General features: G+C 39.8%; 1 long non-coding RNA gene across 1 annotated transcript in view; it reads left to right on the forward strand.

Annotated features, from left to right (window-relative positions):
• Positions 1–674: 674 nt before the first annotated feature.
• Positions 675–21,843, forward strand: part of LOC134479689 (uncharacterized) — a 53,967-nt gene continuing 32,798 nt past the window's right edge. Inside the window, exons 1-2 of the long non-coding RNA XR_010053304.1 lie at positions 675–6,388; positions 7,103–7,215. This is a non-coding gene — a long non-coding RNA (uncharacterized LOC134479689). The remainder of the gene's footprint in view (positions 6,389–7,102; positions 7,216–21,843) is intronic.

Genomic DNA, 21,843 nt, shown 5'->3' on the forward strand with positions numbered 1-21,843 from the left:
CCAGACAATGTGTGCACTTTGGTTGGTGGCTTAGTTCCTAGGAGCTCCCAGGGGTCCAGGTTAGTTGGTACTCTTGGTCTTCCTTTGGGCTTGCAGTCTGCTTCAGCTCCTTCAGTCCTCCCACTAACTCTTCTATAGGGATTCCCAACCTCAGTCCAGTGGTTGACTGTATCTGTGTCTGTCTCAGTCAGCTGCTGGTAGAATCTCTCAGAGACTCTCAGAGAAGAGCCATGCTAGGCTCCTTTCTGCAAGCACAACATGGTATCAGTAATAGTGTGAGGGTTTAATGAGGAAAGGCATAAAAGGAAGCACAGAAAGTTTATGCTTCCTGTTTGGATTTAAGGATGGGCTTCCAAAACACAATATAGAAACTTTGAAATTTTCTAAAAAAAAAAAAAATCTAAAAATTAGTTAAGCTTTAGCAGTCAGAATGCGGTAACTGTTAATAGAAACCTTAAAAGTTTCAAATGTAAACCTGCATTGAATTAGTTAAAAAAAAATAACGTTTTACCCAGATAGATATGTTGACGATTCTATCACTTTTGATTTATTTGTTTTTCCTTAAAGATTCTTTTTCAGAAGCAAGTCTGAATGATTGTGTTCTGCACAATCTGGCAGTAAAGTGAAAACCGGTCCTATCATTCCTACGTCTTTCATTACTCAGGTACTTTAAGAAGAATGCATTCGTTCACATTATCACCACACAGTGAAATTTAAGAAATTCAGATGGAGTCCGGTATCAGATATCATTGTAGAACATATGACCCATCTGAATGTTGCCAGTTGTCCTACGTCTTTTATGCAGTTACTTTTGTATTTGGCCCAGGATCCTATATTCTTATATCATGGCTATTTCGATTTTTGGAACACTTGGATAACACAGAAATAATGAGTCAATTCAAAGTGAAATAAATTCAATTTTAACCTAATACTGTATAATCAGTTGAAGGCAAACTATATCCCATAAACTGGTGCTTTTGAGCCATAGGTCCACAGTTAGTTGAGAGCTGTTTGAGGTTGTAGAAGCTTTAAGGGGTGTTCCCTTAAGGAGTGGCTGATAAAGTGTGTCATTATTGACGGGTTAGGGCTGTATATTCAGCCCCTTCTTCCTGGTTACTAGCTGCACCCTAACTTCGAATGGGATGGAATCAGTAGGCTCTCTGTCCCTGCCATCATGCCTTGATTGTCACGAAGGACTGTATCCTGGAACTGTAAATGAACATAAACTTTTCCTTCTTTAAGTTGCTTTTATCAGGGTTTTTATTTGTTGTTGTTTATTTTTATTACAACAGGTAGTATAGTCAATACATATGGATGAGATAAAATGTTTTAAAGATGTGTTCAATGAAAGCTCATAGTAAAATTATTTTAGTAGGTTAGTAGGTCAGCAGTGCTACCTGAAAATGAAGATGGTTGTGAAGAAAGGTATCTATTCAGAAGCTTTACCAGGCTAATAAGGACTCCCTCTACACATAAAAACTCTCTGTAATGTCTATTAAATCAATGTCTACATGACAGTTCATTGAATCCCTTTTCTTTCCTGATAAGCCATGTTCTTTAAAAGATCTTGATCTTGCTAACTGCTGTTTGTGCAAACACACAGGTTTGGAAACACAACCCTAGAGATTTGGGAAGAGTACTATGGTGACAGGAAAAACTATTTTTCAAGCCAGTCTAGATCAGTAAAACACGTCTACAAATTGATAGTGTTCCTCAGAGTAAACAAGGTGGTATGTGATATTTGAATGGAAATCTCTATGAAAAACACTCAGGGTATAAGTTTTACACACATCCAACTTAATAGAAAACACAGACAATGAAAATGATGGTTTCATTTTTGGACCAGGAAACTAAAGTGAGAGATGTGAGGAGATTTGTTCAATCCTGTGGCAAAATTAGTACCAACTGCTAAGTCTTCTGACTCATAGTCTAATTCCTTTCCTGGTACAGAATGCTCTCCCCAGGGTCTGTTTTCTTAGCAGCAGAAAGTTTAGTGATGGCTGAATGTATTTTATTTTAAAAAACTAGATAATTTATAATATATCAATCATACTATCAATATAGGACGTGCTAGTTAATGTAAACTACATGGCTTTATAGACTTGGCATAATGTTATATTAATTTGATATTCTGAAAAAGAATATATTTCAGATTAGCAATTCAAAAATTCAAACTAGCAAATGATTCAATCCAAAAGAAAATCACACACCTAATTTAGAGCTGCACCACATATTCATTAAGACTCTCTCCTTTCCTTCGTTTTTTTTTTTTTTAATTTGACACGTTCTTGCTCTGTAATCCAGGCTGTCTTCAATCTTCAGATCCTTCTGCCTCCTCATACGCTTAAATATCAGGATTACAGTGGTGTGCCACCAACCATACCCACCTTAAATGTGACATCATTTTTACAACTTTCCAACCAAGACAGATTTTAATTGTTTGAAATAAAATCAAAGTTATGTCTGTGTCCTTTTCCACGGTGCTTTGCTTCTCTGTTAGGAAGACAGTTTGATGTAATTAATAGAACAAAATTGTTGTACGTTGACTAATGCTTATTGACTTTGTTTTTGTTTCTTTTCTCACATGAAGAACTATTTCCTTAAGTCAAGCTGTTAAACTGGTGGGTGGTATGCTTTTATTTCTTATATTACTCAGATAGTCATCTGGCGTATGCCACCAAGGAAGAGATTGAGTTTCTTTGGGAAAAATGGTAAAATTAAGAGAAAATTGGGATTTTAACACGAGAGTAGCTCAGGACTGGCTGTGAGTTAATTACTAATATTTTCTAAGTGACTCATTCTAATTTCTCGAAATGAACATTACAGCATTGTTTACGCTTTCCCTCTATCTGTGGTGAATCTGGTCTTTGATTTTCAGTTTTAACAAGTTCCACAATTTTGCTCTGATATTCATAAGGGTAATTAATTTCTTTCTAATCTCTCTATTTCTTTAACTACTGTCTTTATCGATCATTCCCCTATTTTATTGACCCTTTATATTTGTAGCCATCTATCATTTCTACTAATTTATTAGCCATTTCCATAGTGTTACTCTAATTTTATTTTAGTAAACTATGGATGAACATCTCATAGTCATTGGATATATATTGATTCGGATGGCTTTTAGTTCCAGAACTTTGGGTATTCATTTTATAGGTACTGTGATGGTTTGTACAGGCTTGGTCCAGGGAGTGAGTGGCATTATTAGGAGGGGTGGCATCGTTGGAGTAAATGTCTCACTGTGGGCATGAGTTTAAGACCCTCTGTCATCCTAGCTGCTTGGAAGTCAGTCTTCCAGGAGCAGCCTTCCGTTGAAGATGCAGAACTCTCAGCTCTGCCTGTACCACGACCGCCTGGACTTTGCCATGTTCCCACCTTGATGATAATGAACTGTAAGACAGTCCGAATTAAATGTTGTCCTTTGTAAGACTTGCCTTGGTCACGGTGTCCGTTCACAGCAGACAAACCCTAAGACTGATACTAACACATTAAATGTGTGTATCATCATTTGCATTATTAGGCACAATGCTATGTGCACAGAAGACTCTTCATACTCCATAGTTAAAAAGAGCTCTATCGCAGCAACTTTTAGATTCACACTTTATCTTTTAGTAGCCTAACTTGATAAAATTGATGTTTCTGACAGCTTTGTTCTCCCATGAGGATTATTCCAAAGAACAAAGAGAAATGTCATTTGAGAAAGAATTGTTTACCAAATACTAATAAAGTTTCTCAGAAAGAAAAAAATCAGAGTTACAAACACACATATGAGTGTTATGAAGTATTTAAACAATATATTTAATAAAAATTTGTAATTGGAAAATTTAATGTAAAAATTTGTCAGGAAACTATTGGACTTACAATTAATTGTACTGTTCACACATGCTTTACTTCAGCAACAAATTATTGTAGCTGTGAATGAAAATTTCTATTCCATAAAAATAAAGTATTACACGGCTATGTAAACATTTGTTTGGGCTGGAGAGATGGCTCAGTGGTTAAGAGCCACTGACTACTCTTCCTAGAGGTCCTGAGTTCAAATCCCCTCAACCACACGGTGGCTCATAAACATCTGTAATGAGATCTAATGTTCTCTTTTTGTATGTCTTAAGACAGCTACAGTGTACTTATATATAATAAAAAATATTTAAAAAGAAAACATTTGTTTACACCATATGTGAAATGCTAAAACAGCTGTGAAAAAGTTATTAACCTGGGTTTGTATCTTATTTAGGATTTCTACTGCTGAGAAGTGGCACCATGACAAAGGCAACTCTTATAAAGGACAATGTTTAATTGTGGCTGCCTTACAGGTTCTGAGGTTCAGTCCATTGTCATCAAGGTGGGAGCATGGCAGCATCCAGGCATACAATACCGGAGAAGCCAAGAGCTCCATCTTATTCTGAAGGCTGACAGGAGAAGACTGACTCTTATCCCTGGGAAAGAGCTTCAGAGCCAACCCACACGGTCACATTCTTTCTTTAACAAGGCCAAATCTGTTGCAGAACCTTCCCCTAACGAATAGAGATTTCAAGGAGCCAATCACTGGGCAAGTAGGTGGGACTTCCAGGAGGGAGAGGGGAAGAGGGGAAAAGATACGGTTTTTGGACTGGAGGCCAAAGTGTAGGTATCAGAGGCCCCAGTTTAGGTGGCAGATCCGCTGGGTTCTGCTACCAGAAGATTTATAACTTAGAAGAGCTTACAAATTATGATGCCAGTTGATGTGCCCAGCGATTATGTTACCTGTTGATTCTTAACTAAGTTTGTATAGTGTTTTCCTTAAAGCAGGACTCAACTGGGTTTCAGAGAGAAAGGTATGGCAGCAAAGTGTGGGTTTATGAGGCGAGCCAAGTGGAGAGATTTCAGAGCTCCAGGTCAAAGAGTCTGCCTGGTTGAGAACAGGCCCGCTGGTGCCTTGCCAGCAGTAGCATGGATTGCCTTTTTAAAATATTTCACACAACATACACCTACTCCAACAAGGCCACACCTCCTAATAGAGGCACTCCTTGGACTAAGCGTATTCAAACCAACACACCTTCTAATAGTACCAGTACCTGGGCCAAACATATTTAAATCACCACATTCTACTTCCTGGCCCACAGGCTTGTTCAAACTCTTGAGTATATGGGGATCATGCCTAGCCATAGCATAATGCACAGATTTAGTCCAACTTCCTAAGTCCCATAATCTATATCAGTCTCAACAAAGTTAAAAGAACAAAGTTCAAAGTCTCTTCTCAGATTTGTCCTGTCACTTAACTGCAATTCCTTATAAAATTAAAATCAAGAAAGTGGATCTCTTGCCTCCACCATCACAGGATATACATTATCATTCCAAACCTTCATAGTGAAGAAATACTGACCAAAGCAAATCCAAAACCAAGGTGGGCAAACCCCAAACTCAGCATCTTCATATCTGATGTCAAAGCTCTCTTCAGATCTCCCAGTGTTTTCATCTTTGCAAACTGCAACATAATTCTTTGTCTGGTTCCACTTCCTGTCGGCAGCTGTACCCATTAGGTCACACTTCCTAACAGTGCCATTCTCTGGGCCAAGCATATTCAAACCACCACAGTTTGCATGTTATGTTGCCTAGAGTACTGTACCATCTTTGAAAAAAAATAAGTGAAACAAGTCCAGAGACACTGTTTGCATAGCTTGTTATTGGCTTTCAATCGAGTGATAGTAGTATAAAGTGAATTATACAAGCAAAATGTCATCAATGAATTTTCAGAGGAAAATACCAACATAAATTTTCTCAAACTATAAATGATTAATATGTTCCCAAGGACAATGGGGTCATCACAATTTCATTGATTGCCCAAATGAGAATTTATGAGGTAATGTTTTTTCACACAGGCCCCCTACTGCACTACTTTAGTAAAGGGAAATGTGACAATATATATTTAATTTGCATTTTTTTTCAAATTGACTTATTAAAAGAAGGATTTTAATGATTAAACCCATGCTTACTTTCAAGTTTCCAATGCGAAGTGGCTTTCTCACATTTATTCCTACTTCTGTAAATCAGTCAGTGAAAAAAATATTAAATAGAAAACTCCATTAGTTTTATATGTATCAACTCAGAAGGCAAAGGATAGTGGTGATTTATTTTCTTGATATATTTATGTACTAAATGCTAATAAAAAGAATATTTAGAAGATATGTACTTAGGTGAGGTAGAATTCATGCGTACATTTCAGTTTTTAGGCTTACTACATTTCTGTATTTTATCTTGAGTTTCTACTTTTATCACATAGGTGTTGATGATGAAAACATCTCTGCTCCCAAATTTCTAGCACCCATACATCAATTGAAGCAAGTCTGTGCAGTGAGATAGATGCTATCCTGCATCGAAGCTCAAAAGCATAAATTCTTCCATCCGACAGGTAATTTCATTCATACTTTACTTCTGCATGTCATCACTTTTTTTATAGAATCATACTCTGGACTTTATATCCGCAGACTTATGACAGACCCTGGATAGATCCCACTTTTAAGGCATTAGGGATTTTGTTAATGGCTCAAACAGTTATGACCTCTGGGAAATTATATTATCATAATATGTTCCTTATAAAGGCTATCCTGAAGTAAACGACGATGGAACTTGTCTAGAAATCATTAAATATTCAATAAGCATTCTGGTCAACATGGTAGCATGGATGGGGAAGAAGTCATGTGGCCCCACCCTAGCTGAGAGCTATTATTAGCTGAAAGCTGCTGTCAGGGGAGAGTCCTTTGCCTTTAAGGGTGTGGTCTCTTGTAAATTACAGAGTGGTTGCTTCTCTACCTGGGTACAGAATGGCAGCTCTAATTGGACGTAGTGGGAATGAGGAGAAGAGAGAAAAATGTGACCAAAGTACTTTGATACTTCTGTGAAATTTCCAAATACTCTTTTTTTTAAAAAGTCTTTAAAAATTCTTGTGGAAAAATATTAGTCTTCAAATGTAAACAGTTCTCTCATTAACTTTTTCATATGTTTACCATACATTCGAAGCCTTGTATCTGTGTACCTTAAATTGTGAAGATACTACTAAAAGTTTATCAACTGTGTAGCTTTTTAATGGAGGTAAAGGAGTAATTCAGGCAATTATATATTATAGAAGTGGTTGAGCATCTCAATAATTCAGCATCTAAGTTCAACATGATATGGTCAATCTTATGATGAGAAAAAGAACATAAGAAGAGAACATTTGAGGCCTCAGGAAGTTTAGAGGTATGGTGGGATGGGTGGGGTGGGGATATCCTTGTGGAGACATGGATGGGAGTGGTCTATGGGGAGAAAATATGGGATGGGGAACTGTCAGGGGGATGGACTGGGAGAGGAATAAAATCTGGAGTGTAAAAATAAATAAGTAAATAAATAAATAAACGAATGTAAAAAATTTGAAAGAAGAGTATTGCTGCTCAGCAAATATGGGTATAATGAGGGACATTTGGGTATTAAAAATAGAGAGATGAAATAATATGCCAATATTTTTTATCACTGAAGTAAGTTCATAAAGCACTGGGGTGAATGAAAAGCCCATGGAAACTGAGAATCACTGAAGTTGAGACAGAAAGATATAAGGCTTATGGCAGGTGACATACCCTTAGAGATTTTATATGAGAGCATCGTGAGGAGTTGATGCTTCTGATGAAAGGGAATGCTGGAAAGTCATAATTAGAGCTGCGATGGCAAACAGAACACTGACCATGAGAGAGGGGGAAGTACCTTGGTGTGTAAAGTCAACCTGTTGAGATTTGATTAAAAGCAATGAAATAACAGTTTCACAGAGGCGAATTTACAAATAAAAGCGTTTTGTAAAAAAACAATAAAGTCCTATGTGACTCTGAGTTGTTATGAGTGTTATGAATGCATAATCTGTGTCTTTAAATACACTAAAGATTTTCCATAAGGGATTTAGCTATTGAGCTAAAATATAAGTTATCTCATCCAATAAAGGTAAAGGTGGTAAAATTTAAAGACATTAAAATAGTTATGCACAGCATGCATTTCTTAAATTGCAGCTTGACTTGTCTTCATTGGTGCAGTGATTGTAAGGAACAAATTAATTTCTAGGTTATAATTGATTCTGTTCACAGAGACAGTGACAGATTTCTGAACCCAAAGTCCTATAAACCTTGACATTGACTACCATATAGATAACGTAGGACTTTCGTTCATTTATTGTCGAAGAGCCATGCCTGGCAGGAGCTTAAAAATACCCAAGGTCTTCCCCGCATACTCCACATTGTTGGGCAGTATATCCAGTGACATTAGATCTGCCACAGCTGTTCATGCATTTAAATGAAAGTTAAAGAAGTTCTTTTTGATCTAGTTTTAGTGTTTACCTAATTTACATGCACGGCTCTGTTCCAGAAGAGCTTGTTCGAAGTAATTTTCTCAGTTTTATCCGTCACTGGTATTTTTATGCCTTTATTTCTCAGCCCCTAAAATGCGACACAAATAAAAGCAGCTTTCTAAATAAAAATTGATTATTTGGGGAATACTTACCCAATAAACCATCTCCTTATATGCGTACATTATACATTGGTTTTTAAAGAGAAAAAAAATCACACGTCTTAATTCATTGTGGTATACAGACAGCAATATTCTTATCTGTGTGTTAAAGTTAAATTGGGAAATCTGACAAATGCTTTGCTCAGATGGTTGACAACATCTGTGTACAATGTCATCCTCTGGTGATGCTGGAGCACTGTATTCACCTCTTGGAATTTGATCCAGTCCTATTACAAGCATTACCTCTGGTAATGACTCATGTCCTTTCCAACACACCAGCAGATCTAAAGTCTCCCTTAATTTAAGGTCTAAACATTAGCACCTTACACTGTATGGAGAGGAAATAGAGTGCTTAGAAGAAACAATTTTTAGTTTTTTCTTTTGTAGAGGTTTCCCAGATAGTGTGAGTATGTGTCCATGTGCACAGGTAAAGTCTATGCATACCTATGTGCAGACCCGAGATTGACATACTGGGTATATTACTGAGTCTCTTCCTCCCCTCTTTTTGAGGCAGGGTCTTTCACTAAACCCACAGTTTTCCATTTCTGCTAGACAATGTAGCCAGCAAATTGCTGGATACTCCTGTCTCTGCCTGTCTAGAGCTAGGGTTAAGATATGTTCCATCAAGTGCCCAGCTTTTGTATTATTTTTTTAGATTTATTTTATTTTTTTTACATTTTTCCCCATTTTTATTAAATTGGGTATTTTTAATTTACATTTCAAATGTTATTCCCTTTCCCAGTTTCCAGACCAACATCCCCCTAATCCCTCCCCCTCCCCTTCTATATGGGTGTTCCCCTCCCAAACTTCCCCCCCCCCCGTTATCGCCCTCCCCCCAAGATCCTGTTCACTGGGGGTCCAGCCTTGGCAGGACCAAGGGCTTCCCCTTCCACTGGTGCTCTTACTAGGCTATTCATTGCTACCTATGAATTTGGAGCCCAGGGTCAATCCATGTATAGTCTTTGGGTAGTGGCTTAGTCCCTGGAAGCTCTGGTTGCTTGGCATTGTTGTTCATATGGGGTCTTGAGCCCCTTCAAGCTCTTTTAGTCCTTTCTCTGATTCCTTCAACGGGGGTCCCGTTCTCAGTTTAGTGGTTGTATGGGTTTTGAGGTCCAGAACTCTGGTCTTCATGCTGACACAGCAATTATTTTCTGTACTTTGTCAGCTCTCAAACCTTTGTTGATTTATTTTCACCTTAAGTTGTTATGAAAGTGATGCACCCTAGAATCACATGTTTCTATTGCTTCTTAATGCAGAAATGAATTTACATCCATAAAACAATTTTGTGGAATTATCACTTAAAGTGTGTGATACATTCGAAGCCATTAGAATGAGAAAGAAAAATCTCGAAAGGAATATCAATACTGTGGAAGTAGAGCTCATTAATCATTACCAGAATAATTAATATGAATACCAGAGATACTGCCGTGAAATAATTTTTGTTATTTATTAAACACAAAGACATGCACACATACTATAAAATGCTGTTCTGTTGTTTAACCACTAATTTGCTTTTTACTTTAAAGAAGTATCAAATAAAGATTATAGGTTTTATTTTTTCTGTTCCCGACACTGCACACCGACTGGTTATTATCCAAATTTATATGCCAGGGATGCTTAATTCTGCTTTCTTGAGTTAGTAACACAGTGTTACTATATTTAGTGCTAGTCTATGCTGAATCTCCTGGTATATAAAACACTTACACACATGTATTAGGTAGTTCTGATAATTCAGTAGATTTATACAATCAGGTTAATCAGTATTTATATATCTTTAGACATTTGTTATTTGTAATTGCCTCAAAATTCTAAACACTTCCCATTTTTTGAGGTGTATAACTTGTGTTGTAGACTGAAGTCATCCTACAATGCTGGAGAACCCTAGAACTAGTACTTCACATCCAATTGTGTTTGTGTGCTGTGATCTAGTTTTAGCTTCTAGGGACCAAAATTCTACCATTTGCTTCCAGGTGATCAGAAGTTTCACATTCCACAAATGAGAGTTATCTGTTGTTCAAAATAGGTAGACAAATGTCTAAGCACAGAAAGAAAAACCCCACTTGAGGTTTTGATATTCATATTTAGTTTAAATCACAAAATAAGATTGTTTTAAGTTACATGACTTTTTTTTATTTTCAAGTTATTTTATTTATTTACTTTCCAGTCATTGCGCACCCTTGGTGCCCCATCCCACAGTTCCTCCTCCCATTCCTCTTCCCCCTTGCCTCTGAGAGGGTGCTCCTCCCCATCACCCGCTATGAAGTGCTTACCTGACTTGGCTGTCCTCTGAGAGACCCTACCAGCAGCTGACTGAGACAGAGGCAGACACTTACACCCAAACAATGGACTGAAGCTGGGGATCCCTGTGGTTGAATTAGGGCAAGGATTGAGGAAGTTGAAAGGGAGAGCGACTCCATTAGGAAGATCAGCAGTCTCAACTAACCCAGACCCCAAGGAGCTCCCAGAGACTGAGCCACCAATGAGGAGTGTACACAGGCCGGTCACAGGTCCGGGCACATAGATAGTTGTATAACTTTTACATATACGTAAAATTATTCATCAAATTTAAAATAATGACTATAATACAGGTCTTACTGTCTGTTATATGACTTTCTCTACTGTCCAAAGGCTACTTAATTCCAGAATAGGCATAACAAAGCAACCTTAATGGAGGCACATATGAATTTTGAAACTTTCTCTGCATTAATTTCAGCTGTGGGAGATTATTCTGCTTGCGTTCTGCTATCAACAATCACTATATTTGTTAGTATTAAGTATTTAAATTTCAGGAGTTTTAGGCTTAAAAATACAAATATTGCATGAGACTTCCATATGCCCACTACTCTGAGTGTCTCGTCATTCAAATATTACACTAGCGTGTTACATTCTTTACAACTGAGAAACCACAATCAAAACATATTAGCATTTTTCTCTACGATTCTCACAGATTTCAGTCATTCCTTCCCTAACACTGTTTTCTGGTTTAAGATCTTACCTAAAGCGCTACGATGTATTTGATAACATAACGGGTCTCCTTTTTTTCGTCTGGATTGTGAAAGGTTTCTCAGATTATTCTTATGTTTGATGACAATTTTGAGGAGGACTGGTCAAATATTTTTATAAAATGTATGTTAATTGGAGTATGTCTAGTGATCCTTTTGATGGTCAGATGGAGATAACGGTGCTTTGAATAAAATGGCATAGCACATCAGCATTAAACATGCAACAACACTCGAGGACACTGATAGTCCTAATGGTGATTTCCTCTGTGAAGTAATGACTGGCAGGCTTCTCCACTGCTACCTCTCCTACAGTCAATTATTCCATATTTAGAATAAACACAAATTAATACTGAGTAGGAGACTATAATTTACCTCTTTGAGAAGAGAACATTTGTTTAAATTATTTGGACTGCGTGGTGGTACGAATATGTTTGGCTCCTATAGCCTCATGGCTTTGAATGCTTGACCAATAGGAAGATGCATTACTAGGAGGTGTGGCCTTATTGGAGTAGGTGTGATCTTGTTCAAGAAAAGGTGTCACTGTGGGGTTGGGCTTTGATATCTGATATGTATGTTCTACTCCCACAATGGGAAGATAGTCTCCTGGCTGTCTTAGTATCAAAAATTAAAACTCCGAACTCCTTCTCCAGCACCATGTCTGCCTGCACACTGCCATGCTTGCTGCCATGATGATAATGGACTAAAATTCCAAAACTGTAAGCCAGCACCAATTTTTTTAACATTCTTTTTTCTTTTTTTCCTTTTTTCCATCTTTATTAACTTGAGTATTTCTTATTTACATTTTGATTGTTATTCCCCTTCCCAGTTTCCAGGCCAACATCCCCCTAACCCCTCCCCCTCCCCTTCCCTATGGGTGTTCCCCTCCCCATCCTCCCCCCATTACCGCCATCCCCCCAACAATCATGTTCACTGGGGGTTCAGTCTTGGCATGACCAAGGGCTTCCCCTTCCACTGGTGCTCTTACTAGGCTATTCATTGCTACCTATGCAGTTGGAGTCCAGGGTCAGTCCATGCATAGTCTTTGGGTAGTGGTTTAGTCCCTGGAAGCTCTGGTTGCTTGGCATTGTTGTTCATATGGGGTCTCAAGCCCCTTCAAGCTCTTTTAGTCCTTTCTCTGATTCCTTCAACGGGGGTCCCGTTCTTAGTTCAGTGGTTTAATGATGGCATTCGCCTCTGTATTTGCTGTATTCTGGCTGTGTCTCTCAGGAGAGATCTACACCCGGTTCCTGTCAGCCTGCACTTCTTTGCTTCATCCATCTTATCTAGTTTGTGGCTAGATGTATGGGCCACATGTGGGGCAGGCTCTGAATGGGTGTTCCTTCTGCCTCTGCTCTAAACTTTGCCTCCCTATTCCCTGCCAAGGGTATTCTTGTTCCCCTTTTAATGAAGGAATGAGGCATTCACAGTTTGGTCATCCTTCCTGAGGTTCATGTGTTCTGTGCATCTAGGGTAATTCAAGCATTTGGGCTAATAGCCACTTATCAGTGAGTGCATACCATGTGTGTTTTTCTGTGATTGGGTTACCTCACTCAGGATGATATTTTCCAGTTCCATCCATTTGCCTATGAATTTCATAAAGTCATTGTTTTTGATAGCTGAGTAATATTCCATTGTGTAGATGTACCACATTTTCTGTATCCATTCCTCTGTTGAAGGGCATCTGGGTGCTTTTCAGCTCCTGATTATTATAAATAAGGTTGCTATGAACATAGTGGAGCACGTGTCTTTTTTATATGTTGGGGCATCTTTTGGGTATATGCCCAAGAGAGGTATACTGGGTCCTCAGGGTAGTTCAATGTCCAATTTTCTGAGAAACTTCCAGACTCATTTCCAGAATGGTTGTACCAGTCTGCAATCACACCAACAATGGAGGAGTGTTCCTCTTTCTCCACATCCTCGCCAGCATTTGCTGTCACCTGAGTTTTTGATCTTAGCCATTCTCACTGGTGTGAGGTGAAATCTCAGGGTTGTTTTGATTTGCATTTCCCTTATGACTAAAGATGTTGAAATTTTTTTTTTTTTATTAACTTGAGTATTTCTTATATACATTTCGAGTGTTATTCCCTTTCCCGGTTTCCGGGCAAACATCCCCCTCCCCCTCCCCTTCCTTATGGGTGTTCCCCTCCCAACCCTCCCCCCATTGCCGCCCTCCCCCCATAGACTAGTTCACTGTGGGTTCAGTCTTAGCAGGACCCAGGGCTTCCCCTTCCACTGGTGCTCTTACTAGGATATTCATTGCTACCTATGGGGTCAGAGTCCAGGGTCAGTCCATGTATAGTCTTTAGGTAGTGGCTTAGTCCCTGGAAGCTCTGGTTGCTTGGCATTGTTGTACTTTTGGGGTCTCGAGCCCCTTCAAGCTCTTCCAGTTCTTTCTCTGATTCCTTCAATAGGGGACCTATTCTCAGTTCAGTGGTTTGCTGCTGGCATTCGCCTCTATATTTGCTGTATTCTGGCTGTGTCTCTCAGGAGAGATCTACATCCGGCTCCTGTCGGTCTGCACTTCTTTGCTTCATCCATCTTGTCTAATTGGGTGGCTGTATATGTATGGGCCACATGTGGGGCAGGCTCTGAATGGGTGTTCCTTCAGTCTCTGTTTTAATCTTTGCCTCTCCCTTCCCTGCCAAGGGTATTCTTTTTCCTCATTTAAAGAAGGAGTGAAGCATTCACATTTTGATCATCCGTCTTGAGTTTCGTTTGTTCTAGGGATCTAGGGTAATTCAAGCATTTGGGCTAATAGCCACTTATCAATGAGTGCATACCATGTATGTCTTTCTGTGATTGGGTTAGCTCACTCAGGATGATATTTTCCAGTTCCAACCATTTGCCTACGAATTTCATAAACTCGTTGTTTTTGATAGCTGAGTAATATTCCATTGTGTAGATGTACCACATTTTCTGTATCCATTCCTCTGTTGAAGGGCATCTGGGTTCTTTCCAGCTTCTGGCTATTATAAATAAGGCTGCGATGAACATAGTGGAGCACGTGTCTCTTTTATATGTTGAGGCATCTTTTGGGTATATGCCCAAGAGAGGTATAGCTGGATCATCAGGCAGTTCAATGTCCAATTTTCTGAGGAACCTCCAGACTGATTTCCAGAATGGTTTTACCAGTCTGCAATCCCACCAACAATGGAGGAGTGTTCCTCTTTCTCCACATCCTCGCCAGCATCTGCTGTCACCTGAGTTTTTGATCTTAGCCAATCGCACTGGTGTGAGGTGAAATCTCAGGGTTGTTTTGATTTGCATTTCCCTTATGACTAAAGATGTTGAACATTTCTTTAGGTGTTTCTCAGCCATTCGGCATTCCTCAGCTGTGAATTCTTTGTTTAGCTCTGCACCCCATTTTTTAATAGGGTTATTTGTTTCCCTGCGGTCTAACTTCTTGAGTTCTTTGTATATTTTGGAAATAAGGCCTCTATCTGTTGTAGGATTGGTAAAGATCTTTTCCCAATCTGTTGGTTGCCGTTTTGTCCTAACCACAGTGTCCTTTGCCTTACAGAAGCTTTGCAGTTTTATGAGATCCCATTTGTCGATTCTTGATCTTAGAGCATAAGCCATTGGTGTTTTGTTCAGGAAATTTTTTCCAGTGCCCATGTGTTCCAGATGCTTCCCTAGTTTTTCTTCTATTAGTTTGAGTGTGTCTGGTTTGATGTGGAGGTCCTTGATCCACTTGGACTTAAGCTTTGTACAGGGTGATAAGGATGGATCGATCTGCATTCTTCTACATGTTGCCCTCCAGTTGAACCAGCACCATTTGCTGAAAATACTATCTTTTTTCCATTGGATGGTTTTGGCTCCTTTGTCAAAAATCAAGTGACCATAGGTGTGTGGGTTCATTTCTGGGTCTTCAATTCTATTCCATTGGTCTATCTGTCTGTCTCTGTACCAATACCATGCAGTTTTTATCACTATTGCTCTGTAATACTGCTTGAGTTCAGGGATAGTGATTCCCCCTGAAGTCCTTTTATTGTTGAGGATAGCTTTAGCTATCCTGGGTTTTTTGTTATTCCAGATGAATTTGCAAATTGTTCTGTCTAACTCTTTGAAGAATTGGATTGGTATTTTGATGGGGATTGCATTGAATCTGTAGATTGCTTTTGGTAAAATGGCCATTTTTACCATATTAATCCTGCCAATCCATGAGCATGGGAGATCTTTCCATCTTCTGAGGTCTTCTTCAATTTCTTTCCTCAGTGTCTTGAAGTTCTTATTGTACAGATCTTTTACTTGCTTGGTTAAAGTCACACCGAGGTACTTTATATTATTTGGGTCTATTATGAAGGGTGTCGTTTCCCTAATTTCTTTCTCGGCTTGTTTCTCTTTTGTATAGAGGAAGGCAACTGATTTATTTGAGTTAATTTTATACCCAGCCACTTTGCTGAAGTTGTTTATCAGCTTTAGTAGTTCTCTGGTGGAACTTTTGGGATCACTTAAATATACTATCATGTCATCTGCAAATAGTGATATTTTGACCTCTTCTTTTCCGATCTGTATCCCTTTGATCTCCTTTTGTTGCCTGATTGCTCTGGCTAGAACTTCAAGAACTATATTGAATAAGTAGGGAGAGAGTGGGCAGCCTTGTCTAGTCCCTGATTTTAGTGGGATTGCTTCAAGTTTCTCTCCATTTAGTTTAATGTTAGCAACTGGTTTGCTGTATATGGCTTTTACTATGTTTAGGTATGGGCCTTGAATTCCTATTCTTTCCAGGACTTTTATCATGATGGGGTGTTGAATTTTGTCAAATGCTTTCTCAGCATCTAATGAAATGATCATGTGGTTCTGTTCTTTCAGTTTGTTTATATAATGGATCACGTTGATGGTTTTCCGTATATTAAACCATCCCTGCATGCCTGGGATGAAGCCTACTTGATCATGGTGGATGATTGTTTTGATGTGCTCTTGAATTCGGTTTGCCAGAATTTTATTGAGTATTTTTGCGTCGATATTCATAAGGGAAATTGGTCTGAAGTTCTCTTTCTTTGTTGTGTCTTTGTGTGGCTGAGGTATAAGAGTAATTGTGGCTTCGTAGAAGGAATTCGGTAGGGCTCCATCTGTTTCAATTTTGTGGAATAGTTTGGATAATATTGGTATGAGGTCTTCTATGAAGGTTTGATAGAATTCTGCACTAAACCCGTCTGGACCTGGGCTCTTTTTGGTTGGGAGACCTTTAATGACTGCTTCTATTTCCTTAGGAGTTATGGGGTTGTTTAACTGGTTTATCTGTTCCTGATTTAACTTCGATACCTGGTATCTGTCTAGGAAATTGTCCATTTCCTGAAGATTTTCAAATTTTGTTGAATATAGGTTTTTATAGTAAGATCTGATGATTTTTTGAATTTCCTCCGAATCTGTAGTTATGTCTCCCTTTTCATTTCTGATTTTGTTAATTTGGACACACTCTCTGTGTCCTCTCGTTAGTCTGGCTAAGGGTTTATCTATTTTGTTGATTTTCTCAAAGAACCAACTTTTGGTTCTGTTGATTCTTTCTATGGTCCTTTTTGTTTCTACTTGGTTGATTTCAGCTCTGAGTTTGATTATTTCCTGCCTTCTACTCCTCCTTGGTGTATTTGCTTCTTTTTGTTCTAGAGCTTTTAGGTGTGCTGTCAAGCTGCTGACATATGCTCTTTCCTGTTTCTTTCTGCAGGCACTCAGCGCTATGAGTTTTCCTCTTAGCACAGCTTTCATTGTGTCCCATAAGTTTGAGTATGTTGTTTCTTCATTTTCATTAAATTCTAAAAAGTTTTTAATTTCTTTCTTTATTTCTTCCTTGACCAGGTTATCATTGAGTAGAGCATTGTTCAATTTCCACGTATATGTGGGCATTCTTCCCTTATTGTTATTGAAGACCAGTTTTAGGCCGTGGTGGTCCGATAGCACGCATGGGATTATTTCTATCTTTCTGTACCTGTTGAGGCCCGTTTTTTGACCAATTATATGGTCAATTTTGGAGAAAGTACCATGAGGAGCTGAGAAGAAGGTATATCCTTTTGCTTTAGGATAGAATGTTCTATAAATATCCGTTAAGTCCATTTGGCTCATGACTTCTCTTAGTCTGTCTACATCACTGTTTAATTTCTGTTTCCATGATCTGTCCATTGATGAGAGTGGGGTGTTGAAATCTCCCACTATTATTGTGTGAGGTGCAATGTGTGTTTTGAGCTTTAGTAAGGTTTCTTTTACATATGTAGGTGCCCTTGTATTTGGGGCATAGATATTTAGGATTGAGAGTTCATCTTGGTTGATTTTTCCTTTGATGAATATGAAGTGTCCTTCCTTATCTTTTTTGATGACTTTTAGTTGGAAATTGATTTTATTTGATATTAGAATGGCTACTCCAGCTTGCTTCTTCTGACCATTTGCTTGGAAAGTTGTTTTCCAGCCTTTCACTCTGAGGTAGTGTCTGTCTTTGTCTCTGTGGTGTGTTTCCTGTAGGCAGCAGAATGCAGGGTCCTCGTTGCGTATCCAGTTTGTTAATCTATGTCTTTTTATTGGGGAGTTGAGGCCATTGATATTGAGAGATATTAAGGAATAGTGATTATTGCTTCCCGTTATATTCATATTTGATGTGAGGTTATGTTTGTGTGCTTTCATTCTCTTTGTTTTGTTGCCAAGACGATTAGTTTCTTGCTTCTTCTAGGGTATAGCTTGCCTCCTTATGTTGGGCTTTACCATTTATTATCCTTTGTAGTGCTGGATTTGTAGAAAGATATTGTGTAAATTTGGTTTTGTCATGGAATATCTTGGTTTCTCCATCAACGTTAATTGAGAGTTTTGCTGGATACAGTAATCTGGGCTGGCATTTGTGTTCTCTTAGGGTCTGTATAACATCAGTCCAGGATCTTCTGGCCTTCATAGTTTCTGGCGAGAAGTCTGGTGTGATTCTGATAGGTCTCCCTTTATATGTTACTTGACCTTTTTCCCTTACTGCTTTTAATATTCTTTCTTTATTTTGTGCGTTTGGTGTTTTGACAATTATTGACGGGAGGTGTTTCTTTTCTGGTCCAATCTATTTGGAGTTCTGTAGGCTTCCTGTATGTCTATGGGTATCTCTTTTTTTAGGTTAGGGAAGTTTTCTTCTATGATTTTGTTGAAGATATTTACTGGTCCTTTGAGCTGGGAGTCTTCACTCTCTTCTATACCTATTATCCTTAGGTTTGATCTTCTCATTGAGTCCTGGATTTCCTGTATGTTTTGGACCAGTAGCTTTTTCCGCTTTACATTATCTTTGACAGTTGAGTCAATGATTTCTATGGAATCTTCTGCTCCTGAGATTCTCTCGTCCATCTCTTGTATTCTGTTGGTGAAGCTTGTATCTACAGCTCCTTGTCTCTTCTTTTGGTTTTCTATATCCAGGGTTGTTTCCATGTGTTCTTTCTTGATTGCTTCTATTTCCATTTTTAATTCCTTCAACTGTTTGATTGTGTTTTCCTGGAATTCTTTCAGGGATTTTTGCGATTCCTCTCTGTAGGCTTTTACTTGTTTATTAATGTTTTCCTGTGCTTCCCTAAGTGTGTTCAGGTCTTTCCTGAAGTCCTCCAGCATCATGATCAAAAATGATTTTGAAACTAGATCTTGCTTTTCTGGTGTGTTTGGATATTCCATGTTTGTTTTGGTGGGAGAATTGGGCTCCGATGATGGCATGTAGTCTTGGTTTCTGTTGCTTGGGTTCCTGCGCTTGCCTCTCGCCATCAGATTATCTCTAGTGTTACTTTGTTCTGCTATTTCTGACAGTGGCTAGACTGTCCTATAAGCCTGTGTGTCAGGAGTGCTGTAGACCTGTTTTCCTCTCTTTCAGTCAGTTATGGGGACAGAGTGTTCTGCTTTCGGGCGTGTAGTTTTTCCTCTCTACAGGTCTTCAGCTGTTCCTGTGGGCCTGTGTCTTGAGTTCACCAGGCAGCTTTCTTGCAGCAGAAAATTTGGTCTTACCTGTGGTCCCGAGGCTCAGGTTTGCTCGTGGGGTGCTGTCCAGGGGCTCTCTGCAGCGGCAGCAACCAGGAAGACCTGTGCCGCCCCTTCCGGGAGCTTCAGTGCACCAGGGTTCCAGATGGTCTTTGGCTTTTTCCTCTGGCGTCCGAGATGTGTGTGCAGGGAGCAGTCTCTTCTGGTTTCCCAGGCCTGTCTGCCTCTCTGAAGGTTTAGCTCTCCCTCCCACGGGATTTGGGTGCAAAGAACTGTTTATCCGGTCTGTTTCCTTCAGGGCCCGGCGGTGTCTCTGGCAGGGGTCCTGCCGCTCCTGGGCCCTCCCCCACGGGAGCCCAGAGGCCTTATACAGTTTCCTCTTGGGCCAGGGATGTGGGCAGGGGTGAGCAGTGTTGGTGGTCTCTTCCGCTCTGCAGCCTCAGGAGTGCCCACCTGACCAGGCGGTTGGGTCTCTCTCTCACCGGGTCTGGGAGCAGAGAGCTGCTGCGGGCCGGGATCCGCGGGTGTGGGACTTCTGGTAAACACAGAACGTGCCCGGTTCTAGAGAAATTCTGCTTCCGTGTGTCCCAAGCTCACCAGGCAGCTTTCTTGCAGCAGAAAATTTGGTCTTACCTGTGGTCCCGAGGCTCAAGTTCGCTCGTGGGGTGCTGCCCAGGGGCTCTCTGCAGCGGCAGCAACCAGGAAGACCTGTGCCGCCCCTTCCGGGAGCTTCAGTGCACCAGGGTTCCAGATGGTCTTTGGCTTTTTCCTCTGGCGTCCGAGATGTGTGTGCAGGGAGCAGTCTCTTCTGGTTTCCCAGGCCTGTCTGCCTCTCTGAAGGTTTAGCTCTCCCTCCCACGGGATTTGGGTGCAGAGAACTGTTTATCCGGTCTGTTTCCTTCAGGGTCCGGCGGTGTCTGTGGCAGGGGTCCTGCCGCTCCTGGGCCCTCCCCCACGGGAGCCCAGAGGCCTTATACAGTTTCCTCTTGGGCCAGGGATGTGGGCAGGGGTGAGCAGTGTTGGTGGTCTCTTCCGCTCTGCAGCCTCAGGAGTGCCCACCTGACCAGGCGGTTGGGTCTCTCTCTCACCGGGTCTGGGAGCAGAGAGCTGCTGTGGGCCGGGATCCGCGGGTCTGCTGCGGGCCGGGATCCGCGGGTCGAAAATTTCTTTAGGTGTTTCTCAGCCATTTGGCATTCCTCAGCTGTGAATTCTTTGTTTAACTCTGAATCCCATTTTTTAATAGGGTTATTTGTGTCCCTGCAGTCTAACTTTGTGAGTTCTTTGTATATTTTGGATATAAGCCTTCTATCAGTTGGAGGATTGGTAAAGATCTTTTCCCAATCTGTTGGTTGCCATTTTGTCCTAACAACAGTGTCCTTTGCCTTACAGAAGCTTTGCAGTTTTAGGAGAACCCATTTGTCGATTCTAGATCTTAGAGCATAAGTCATTGGTGTTTTGTTCAGGAAATTTTCTCCAGTGCCCATGTGTTCGAGATGCTTCCCCACTTTTTCTTCTTTTAGTTTGAGTGTATCTCGTTTGATGTGGAGGTCCTTGATCCACTTGGACTTAAGCTTTGTACAGGGTGATAAGCATGGATCGATCTGCATTCTTCTATATGCTGACCTCCAGTTGAACCAGCACCGTTTGCTGAAAATGCTATCTTTTTTCCATTGGATGGTTTTAGCTCCTTTGTCAAAAGTCAAGTGACCATTAGTGTGTGGGTTCATTTCTGGGTCTTCAATTCTATTCCACTGGTCTATCTGTCTATCTCTATACCAATACCATGCAGTTTTTATCACTATTTCTCTGTAATACTGCTTGAGTTCAGGGATAGTGATTCCCCCTGAAGTCCTTTTATTGTTGAGGATAGTTTTAGCTATCCTGGGTTTTTTGTTATTCCAGATGAATTTGCAAATTGTTCTGTCTAACTCTCTGAAGAATTGGATTGGTATTTTGATGGGGATTGCATTGAATCTGTAGATCTCTTTTGGTAAAATGGCCATTTTTACTATATTAATCCTGCCAATCCATGAGCATGGGAGATCTTTCCATCTTCTGAGGTCTTCTTCAATTTCTTTCTTCAGAGGCTTGAAGTTCTTATCATAAAGATCTTTCACTTGCTTGGTTAAAGTCACACCGAGTTATTTTACATTATTTGGGACTATTATGAAGGGTGTCATGGAGTTATGGGGTTGTTTAACTGGTTTATCTGTTCCTGATTTAACTTCGGTACCTGGTATCTGTCTAGGAAATTGTCCATTTCCTGCAGATTTTCAAGTTTTGTTGAATAAAGGCTTTTATAGTAAGATCTGATGATTTTTTGAATTTCCTCTGAATCTGTAGTTATGTCTCCCTTTTCATTTCTGATTTTGTTAATTTGGACACACTCTTTGTGTCCTCTCGTTAGTCTGGCTAAGGG

The sequence above is a fragment of the Rattus norvegicus genome, chromosome 7 (genome assembly GCF_036323735.1).
Source record: "Rattus norvegicus strain BN/NHsdMcwi chromosome 7, GRCr8, whole genome shotgun sequence".
Lineage (NCBI taxonomy): Eukaryota > Metazoa > Chordata > Mammalia > Rodentia > Muridae > Rattus > Rattus norvegicus.